At 40.9% G+C, this 10,562-nt stretch overlaps 1 protein-coding gene across 1 annotated transcript in view; it reads right to left on the reverse strand.

Moving 5' to 3' along the window:
- The window catches only part of LOC103115605 (protein S100-A8), a 253,840-nt gene that overhangs the window by 49,649 nt on the left and 193,629 nt on the right, over positions 1 to 10,562 (reverse strand). The gene's annotated exons all lie outside the window — the stretch shown is intronic.

The raw sequence follows: 10,562 nt of genomic DNA on the forward strand, positions 1-10,562 counted from the left end.
GTGTTTATGTACACTCCTAGTAAAGTGTAGTCATATAAATCACTAGATAATTAATATGAGAGGGGGAAAATTAATGGTATGTCTCGAAGCTTTTAAAACACAGACTGAGTCTTTTTAATATATAGGATGTGTATTTGATGTGCGGACACTCTCAAAAGCCTAGACCAAGTAGATCAGAAGCAACCAATAGCACAGCAACCAATACAAGATACTGGGTACTGTACAGCAAACCCTCACAAAAGGACTTTTCAAATTTAACCCAATTACCAAATAATGTGATGATAACATTAACTATCCATTGTCTTTTTGAACCCTAAGACAGCAGGAATTTCACATCTCCACTATAGAGCCTCTACTTCCCCCAGTCCTTGAACCTTTGGATAGGGCCCACTTTCCCGTATGCCTCTCCCAATCCATATCAAATAGTATTGCATCTGCGGATCGCAACCTAATCAACACAACGATTGCCACCTCAACATGCTTCACCTCAGACTGTGTTCAGAGACTTCACATGTGGAATGACAACCCTCCAGCTTCATTACTCGAGTGAGACCTTTCCTTACCATAGTATTCTCTAATTACATCCCAGGTGGTTCACTTTCTAACAAAGACCCAAAACCTAGATATACACCAGTTTCTATGAGAGAGAGCATATGTTCACACGTATCCATAAACTACTGCAAAATATATACCTGAAAGCAGAAGTACACTAGAGTTTGCAGCGAGTACCCCCCTAACACTTCCTCTCCACTATTCCAAGCTTTGGGTCCATGATTGCGCAACAATTTGTTTGGCTTTGTATGTTAACTCTCTTTTCAGTCACCAGGTTCCAGATGCCATCAGGATGCCAGGCAGGCTTCCCTGGACTGAAGACCCCACCAATGTGCCCTGGAGCTCCGCTTCCCCAGAGACCCACCCTACTAGGGAAAGAGAGAGGCAGACTGGGAGTATGGACCGACCAGTCAACACCCATGTTCAGCGGGGAAGCAATTACAGAAGCCAGACCTTCCACCTTCTGCAACCCACAACGACCCTGGGTCCATGCTCCCAGAGGGATAGAGAATGGGAAAGCTATCAGGGGAGGGGATGGGATATGGAGATTGGGTGGTGGGAATTGTGTGGAATTGTACCCCTCCTACCCTATGGATTTGTTAATTTATCCTTTCTTAAATAAAAAATAAATTTAAAAAAATAGCTGTACTGGAAAGCTAGGCATGGGGCATAGAGATCACCAGTTAGGGCACACACCTTGTCATGTGTGAGGATTCCCCAGCACCACATGAGAGATGCCATGGCACCAAGGAAAGCTCTAATGTTGTTCAATTTCTCTCTCTCTCTCTCTCTCTCTCTCTCTCTCTCTCTCTTCAGAAGGTCCCAACCCTGCAGAAGTAAATAAGTAGGAAATGAAAGAGCAAAGAAAGATGTAAATAATAGACAAGGAAAACACAATTTGTGAACCAGCAAAGTATGCACAATCTTTTGTCTCTTAATACCATTTACTATTTGTGATTTAATATTGTCTTACAAATGTAATTTGACATTTATTGAAAGCTTACTACATCCCAAGAAGCACTAGATACTGGAAAGGCAACAACAGATGAAGCAGAAGCAGGTCCCTGCTGGCAAGGAGTAGGGTTTGAGAGGCACTAGCCAGTGTCACTGGCAATTCCTGCACAGCCAGCACTGCTCTGAGCATTTCATAGCATTCTCTCTTTCACCCTTACTTTCCAACTGCAGCTATGAGACAGGGAGAGTCTCAGGACCCTGCACAGCTGATACCTGTGGGCAGCACTTGTACTTGGACTCCTGGGCTTCAGGGTGACTCTCTGCTGACACCAGGCTATGCATTTCTCATTATACTCCTCACTGCTGTCCCAAAGAGAGGGAGGAGAGGAGTGTCCACTATGGTCTGTGAGTGGCAGGTGTGCACTTGTGTGAAAAGCATACAACTTTTTGAGGGAGGAGAGGAGTGTCCACTGTGGTATGTGAGTGGCAGGTGTGCACTTGTGTGTAAAGCATACAACTTTTTGAAAAATTAAATCATTTATAATAGACCAGGGAGACCAGAAGCAACCTGTGCTGTCAGTATCTAAGTTATAGCTATTTGTAAATAGCTTTAAATGGCATAAGACATGATGAGGTCTCCTATGGTACAGTAAATCCTAATCATGGGATTTTCAAAGAAAACCAAGTTCCCAAATAACTTGACTATAATAATAATCTACTGCCTTCTTAAACTCTAAGACAGCAAGAAACCTTCCTCATTCTCTTTAAAATCCATATTTTTCCCAGTTTGGCAAATCCTCACAAAGCTAGAAGTGGACCTTTGTTATGACCCAGTAATTCCTCTCCTAAGGAGTCAAGGACAATCATCCAAAAAGATATGTGTACACCTATGTTCATAGTAGCACAATTCATCATAGCCAAAACCTGGAAACAACCCAGTTGTCCAACAACAGATAAATGGCTGAGAACATTGTGGAACCTCTGGGGTTTTGCTTGTTTTTCTTCATGCTTCTCTGATCCTCATCAATTGATACTGTATCTTGTGATTGCGATCAAGTCTATGAAACCAGTACCACCTTGACATGTTTCACTTCTGACTGTGTCCAGAGGCACCAAGCATGGGATGTCAACCCTCCAGCTCCAATAATCTGGTGAGATTGTTCCTAGCTCATGAGATTCCCTAATTCCACTTCAGTTGGTGCACTTCATAACAAAGTTATCGAACCTAGATATACATATAGACTAGGGCCCAATGGATAGGATGTATGTGCACATGTATCCATAAGTTAGGGGAAATATATATAACCTAAAGTAAAAGTGTGTAATAGTCTGCAGTGAGTAGACTTAGATTCAATAAATTTAGCAAGCAAGTAGAAAAACCTAAAAAAGAAACCATGAAGTACTTAATCAAATATTTTTTAGATACTTGTAGATACCCTCCTCTCCTACCTGCTACCTCACTTCACTCAACCATTTTAAGTCTAATCTTGTCAGATAAAGTAAGGACTACAAAAGCTGGATGAGGGCAAGAGACTGGCACACTTTAATTATGGCCTTTTGGGTCACATCATCTGGGGCTCTAGTCAGGGAATCAATCCTTGGATTCCCACATAGATATGATAGGCCTAGACCTCTAACATATCCCTCTCTCCACCATCACTGGTCACTTCCATCAGGAACATCATCATAAGCCCTCTTGTGGGCCTCTACAGGATCTTGCCCTCAATAGAGAATAGCAATGGTACAGACTACCCTACTCTCCAAAGGGAGGCTGGGACAACCTACACCTTCACTCAAAGAAAACTGGTCCTGAAATGAATGCAACCTAAAATAGTCCCAGCTGTGACCTTGAACTATAGGCTCAGACTGACAGAAATGCAAAGGTTACACAAGCTCCTGTGCTAAATATGAATAAATAAGGGCTGTATGTAAGATTGATGGGGTCTATAGTTAATGGTATTTATATAATTTCCTCATATTAGGAATCTACTCTCTGCCCTAATCCCGCTTTCTAGCCCTATTTTCAACTCTGGCACCATCTTCCCAGACAATACTTTTAGCCCACTTGCATGTTAGCTATTGGGCTCAGGCAAAAATCAGTAAAGTCATGGGCCCCTTGGAATATATCTAAAATAGACCTCCTAGCTTCTTCCCACACCAATACCCTTAGTTCCATATGCTGTATTCTGACCTTTAGATTCCTGATTATTAAGCAAATTGTCCTGCTTTATATATCTTACTGCTTTTCAGCCACCAAGATGCAGATGCTACCATAATGTCATGCTGACTTCCTTGGGCACACAAATTCACCAATGTATCTTGGAACCTCACCTCCCCAGAGCCCTATCTCACTATGGAAACATAGGAACATGTTCTATATTCCATTTTCAGCAGAAAAGAAATTAAAGAAGCCAGACCTTCCACCTTCTGTACTCCATGAGGAATTTTGGTCCATACCCCCAGAGGGATAAAGAAAAGAGAAGCTTCCAATGTATGGATATGGGATATGGAACTCTGATGATAGTAGTAGTATGGAATTGTACGCCTTTTATCCTACAATCTTGTTAGTCATTATTGCTAATAAAAATCTTAAATATATATAATCTTCTTGAATCCTAGGAGCTGGTACAATAGGTAAAATGTTGGCCTCTTGAAATATGAGGTCCTGAATTCAACCCATAGCACTGCATGTGCCAGCATGATGCTGTGGTTCTCTGTCTCTCTCTCTCTTTTTTCTCCTCTTTGGTGGGGGAGATATCATTGTAGATATGCAAAGATACCTTTATGCCTGACACTCTAAAGTCCCAGGTTCAATCCCCTTCACCAACAAAAACCAGAATGAGCAGTCCTCTGGTTGAAAAAAAAATTACTCGTATACTGTCATGTCTCTAATGATAAGGATACATTCTAAGAAATGCAGTAGCACAGTGGCTAAGAAACTAGACTCTCAAACATTCTAATAAATGTGTAGTCAGACAGATTTCTTCATTGTGTAACTGTGTTTACACAAAGAAAGAATTGCCCACTCTCCACATAATCTTTGTGGGTACCACCATCATATGCAGCCTGTCACTGATGGATAGTTTGTCTGGGTATAAAAATGTGGACTATAAATGTTCTTCCTTCACAAATTAGGAGGCATTGCATGATTTTCTTCTATTTTCCTGGATTGAATTCTGCTTTATTCCACTGGAAAGCTTATAATACTGTCTTTGTCATAATGTTATAAAATTTCTTGATGGAGGACCTGCTGGGCTTTCAAAGTATTCTTTTAATGTGAATATACATATCTTTTAGATCCAACAGTTTTCATAAATCAGGCATTTGATTATTTTCTTGCTTCCCTTGTCTTCATCCACTCCCTACTTCTAGACTTACAAAAACAATCCTCTAAAATTCATTTATTTTCTAATATGTTTCCTATTTTTAGAGGACTCTCAATTTTATTATTTGCTCAATATTATCTGCAACTATACTGAATTTATACTTCTGCCAATAGTGGAAGAAACTGGAAGAGGAGCACATTATGTAAGTTCTAAGATATTTTTATTCTCTGAATATTGTAGTTTTGTGGGGATATGTGTAAGCTTGATAGAGCTTAGGGAAAACGCCCCCCATGGTTGGATGGAGGTCTGGGAAAGACACCCCCTTGTAAGTCTCTCTTGCTGAGGTGAGCAAAGGGGAGAAACCTTCTCTCAGACTTAGTTCTTCCCTTCCAGTCTCTCAAGCCCACAGAAACCTCACTGCCTCTCTCCATTAACTGCAGGCCACATGGCTGCCTGCCTTAAGGTACTCAAAGTTTACCTCACCTTCTGATCACAGAGGAGAACACACCTTATCACACACTCCATCATACACCTCAGGCCCCAGACAAGAGAAATTCCAAACTCTATGGCCTTTGATATCCATCTTCTCTCTGTCTCACCCTACTGGTTTAACCCCTATGTTTCTCTCAAATACCTTTGGATAATTAAGTTGCTTGCATCATGGAGAATAACTGTCTTGTATCACATAAATTTCTGTCATACCAGCCCCCTACCATAGGGGCAAGCTGACCTTTAGAAAACCTATAATTTTTGACATGTTTGAAATATGTTCTTTGTATGAATTCCTGTTTAAACCAATGTTCTTCTGCCATTAAATGAGAGTGCCTTAATTCTCCCCGGTTTCTCTTGTCTCTATTTCACATCGTTTCTTGAGTGAGCGAGGGAGAACCAATCAGTTTGCCTTCCTGCTGGACTTCACCTCATGGGAGTGCCGACAGTTTTTTTGTGTTTTGTTTTGTTTTGCTTTTCTTAGAAATACAGAGGCAGAGATAAAAAAGAAAGAGAACACAAAACTAAAGCTTCCGTCAGTTCAGTGAGGGACAAGTTTAAACCCGGGCTGAGTACAGAACAAAGCAGTTCATTCTTTAGGTGATCTTTTTTGTTGATTCTGGATGTTCTTTTTAATTTCTTTTTGTTTTGTGTTGCAGGTTCAACTTGGAAGAACATCCATCTTTGGACCAGTGAGATAGCTTACTGGGGAGATCTGCTTTTTCATGGGTTTGACACAGGTTTGAGTCTACAGTTCTAGGGAAAGTTTCAATGCAATAATCTTTCAATATTTCTCTATCTCTCTCTCCTCTCTATCTCTCTCCCCTCTCTCTCCCTATCTTTCTCTCTCTCTCTCCCATCCCCATTCTCTCTCTATTAAAAAAAATGTCCTGGAGTAGTGAAGCCCAGGCAGTGACAAAAGAAAAACTGGTTTTACAAGTTTTCTTCTAATACCTGCATTGACCCTCCCCTCCCAAAAAAAAAATTCTTTTTTCTATTGGTGTGGGAGGCTTTTGCATATAAGATGCCATTAAACATCTGGTGATGCTTGATTTCTGTTCCTGTTGAAGGATAAGGTACTCAAATACACTGGAAAGCTCTGAAAGAGAAGAGCTTATCAGTGATCTGCACTATGTTGGGAGCTAGCTGACTGAGACGTTTTATGTGAGGTATGGAATGGTGTGTTTCCCTAGATAGGAGCTCCCAGTCTCCATTCTGAGTTGATCAGGTCTCTAATCTTCTTGAAGGGAGTTATGGGGGGCTGGGGTGGTCCAATCATCCAGTATACAGGTTTTGCCTAATCCCTATCCTCAGTGCAGCACCCCCACCTCCACTCCCTTTGGAGTACTTGCCCAGTGGCTACTGGGTGAGGGAGGGTGGTGCCTATCTTGAGCTACTATACCTTTTCTTGATCTCCCATTCTTCACAGGCACATTTACCCTGTGTGAATTCACTGTAGTGCCAGGTACACAGGTCAGATATCCTAGTTCAGATTTCCCATCTACCTTTCACAGGACATTTGGCCTTAGGCAGATTACCTAACCTGTTTTGTTTTGTTTTCTCTTCTGTAAGAATGAAGTTGATGTTTACCTCCTAGCATTGTCTTGAGGATTAAATAACACTATGTGCATCAAGTGAGTGGAAACATTGCTGACAAGTAGAAACCCTTCAAGAAGTATTAAAGGCTTTTAAAATAATAATACTTATGTTCCCCAGTTGCTTAAATCCTCCCTCTAATCCTCTCTTGCCCTTCCTAATCCCATTATTAATCTTCAGTCAGCATGGCATGTTTGTGTGTGGTGTCATACATGGAAAAAAAATAAAGCATGTTTTCTGTAATTTAGCTATATCCCCTGTCCCCAAAGTGACATAAATAAGTAAATAAATAAATAGGTTCCAGGTAGTGAAACATACTGTTGAGCACACACAATACCATGTACAAGCCACTGGTCCATTCCTGCAGGGGGAAATTTCATAAGCAGCAAAGCAGTGCTACAAATGTCTCTATCTCCCCTTCTCCTTCTTAATTTCTCTCTGTCTTATAAAATACATAAATATTTTAAAATTAATAAATAATCTAGTCAAATCTTCCTGGTTGTCTTAGGAAGATTTCCAGACATATAACTTTTATTGATAGAGGTGAAAGACAACTACCAGATGGTTTCACTCATATATGGAGTGTGGATAACTCAGACAGGTGAACTGAGTTATCCAGGAAAAAGAAAAAGACCATCAAACTGTCTCTTAGAATCTCTGAAGCTGTGCTGATTATATGTGTAAGGGTGTCTCACAGAAACTTTGGTAGTGAAGATAGCAAGTTATATGTGTGTGAAATTATACCTTCCAAAATACTATAACTTTGTAAAGCAATGTTAAATTAATAATAATAATGTTTCTTTTTTAAATTTCTTTATTGGGGGATTAGTGTTTTACAGTCAACAGTAAATACAATAGTTCATACATGCATATCATTTCTCAATTTTCCACATAACAACACAACCCCCACTAGGTCCTCTACCATCCTGTTCCAGGATCTGAACCTTCCCCCCCAAACCCATAGTCTTTTACTTTGGTGCAAAACACCACCTCCAGTCCAAATTATGCTTAGTGTTTTCTCTTCTGATCTTTTTTTTCAACTTCTGCATATGAGTGAAATCATCCCATATTTATCCTTCAGTTACTGACTTATCTCACTTAACATGATTTCTTCAAGCTCCCCATCCAAGATGGGCTGATAAGGGTGAAATCACCATTTTTAAGGGCTGAGTGGTATTCCATTGTGTATGGAGATCACAATTTGCTCAGCCACTCATCTGTTTTTGGATAACTGGGTTGCTTCCAGGCTATTACAGGTTGTGCTGCTTTGAACATAGGTATACACAAGTCTTTTTGGGTGAGTATATTTGGTTCCTTAGGATATATCCTCAGGAGAGGAATTGCAGGGTCACAGGATAGGCCCACTTCTAGCCTTCTGAGAGTTCTCCAGACCACTCTCCACAGGGGCTGGACCAACTGACATTTCTACCAGCAGTGCAGGAGGGTTCCTTTATCCCCACAACTTCTCTAGCATTTGTTGTCATTTCTGATGTGTGGCATTCTCACAGGAGTGAAGTGGTATCTCGTTGTTGTCTTTATTTGCATTTCTCTGACAATCAATGATGGAGCATTTTTTCATATGTTTGTCAGCCTTTTGGATCTCTTCTATGGCAAATATTCTGTTCATATCCTCTGCACACTTTTTAAATGGGGTTATTCATTTTCTTGTTCTTGAGTTTGGTAAGCTCTTTATATATTTTAGTTATTAGCCTTTTGTCTGATGTATGACATGTAAAGATCTTCTTCCATTCTGTGGGTGTTGTCTTTGTTTGGGCGATGGTTTATTTTGCTTTGCAGAAGCTTTTTTTAAAAAAATTTTTTCCCATCCTCCCTTTGAAGAATGGACAACATACTCTATGCTACACCTAAGAAAGATGAGTCGATATTGGGGCAGCTTGGAATGTTCATACTCATGAGCACAGAATGTGAGCTCATATCTACAAGGATGCAGAGGTCACAGAGGCTCCTAAGCTGAATATGGGATCCAAACAAAATCATATTTATGGTGTTTACAGTCAACAATATTTATACCCCTATCCCCTATTAGGAAACTACTATCTTCCCTGATCCAGCTTTCTGGTCCTTTTCCATCTATGACAACATCTCCCCAGACAATGATTTGGATCCACCTGCATATCATATTTCAGAATCAGGGAAAAAGAAAAATAAAAAAAAACTACTATAACCACAGGCCCTTTGGAATATAACTAAAATATGCCTACTAGCAACCTACAAAGTGGAGTACACCCCAACTGTATCTGCACTATTCCAGCCTTTAGATCCATGATTGTTTAACAATTTGTTTGGCTTTGTATGTTAACTCTCTTTTCAACCACCAGGTTCCAGATGCTAGCAGGATGCCAACCAGACTTCCCTGGACAGACACCCCACCAATGTGTCCTGGAGTTCCGCTTCCCCAGAACCCCACCCTAGTAGGGAAAGAAAGAGGCAGGCTGGGAGTGTGGATTGACCAGTCAACACCCATGTTCAGCCGGGAAACAATTACAGAAGCCAGATCTTCCACCTTCTACATCCCACAATGACCTTGGGTCCATACTCCCAGAGGGATAAAGAATAGGAAAGCTATCAGGGAAGGGGATGGGATGGGAAACAGAGATCTGGTGGTGGGAACTGTGTGGAGCTGTACCCCTCTTATCCTATGGTTTTGTTAATGTCTCCTTTTTTAAACAAATAAAAATTGTACTATCTTTATTTATTCATTAGTTAAAGACAGTCAGAAATTGAGAGGGAAGAGGGTGATAGAGAGAGAAACAAAAAGACACTTGCATCACTACTTCACCATTCATCAAGCTTTCCCCCTGTAGTTGGGGACTGGGAGCCCAAACCTGGGTCTTTATGCACTATACGATGTGCACTTGAGATCTGTTTCTCTCCTCTCCTCTCCTTTCCTCTCCTGGATCAACTAGGAATACCAAAGGAGACTACCTGGGACCAAAACAAGACAGGACTAGAACGATTTCAGGAACCCACCAAATCAATGGTGAGTGCAAACACTTTGTGGCTGGTGGAAAGAGAGGAGCCTAGGAGAGATTAAGTGGCTGGTAACAGTCCAGAAGTTTATCAGTTGAGATGCCACCTCCAGTCTGTTCCACCAACAAGGGGACAGCTGAAGGGAGGAGAAGACTCCCCTGAGACTCACCAAGTGCAACTCTGAGTCTCCATTGCTACTGCCCTCAGAATCTGGAAAAGAAGAAGGGAGGCCCTGGGATGACACCAGGGGACAGAGAACTAACCAGGAAACTCATGAGAAGACCTATACCTCCTTTACATAACGCTGGGGCTGTGAAAGACTCTTTGCATAACCACTGGATTATCTCTGCCCCAACCTGCTTTATCTCTTGGTCAGGAGTCAGTGATTAAGCTAAAAAGCCTACTTATAGTTTAAAAGCCTTCAGGCTCCCATAGCCTACAAGGAAGAAAAAGCACAAAAGAGGCTTTTAAACCACTGAGCTCCAAATCAGGGATTAAAATACTATTGAAACAACTGTTAACTTCCACCACTATGAACCCTTTAATTACCTTACTTAGACACAAGTCAATCCAGACAAGAGTGATCAGTAATTTGAAAAGTACTGAGGGAAGGAACTCATAACATACTATATAAAATGGTTAAACCAACAAGAA

Source organism: Erinaceus europaeus, chromosome 11 (genome assembly GCF_950295315.1).
Source record: "Erinaceus europaeus chromosome 11, mEriEur2.1, whole genome shotgun sequence".
Taxonomy (NCBI): Eukaryota; Metazoa; Chordata; class Mammalia; order Eulipotyphla; family Erinaceidae; genus Erinaceus; species Erinaceus europaeus.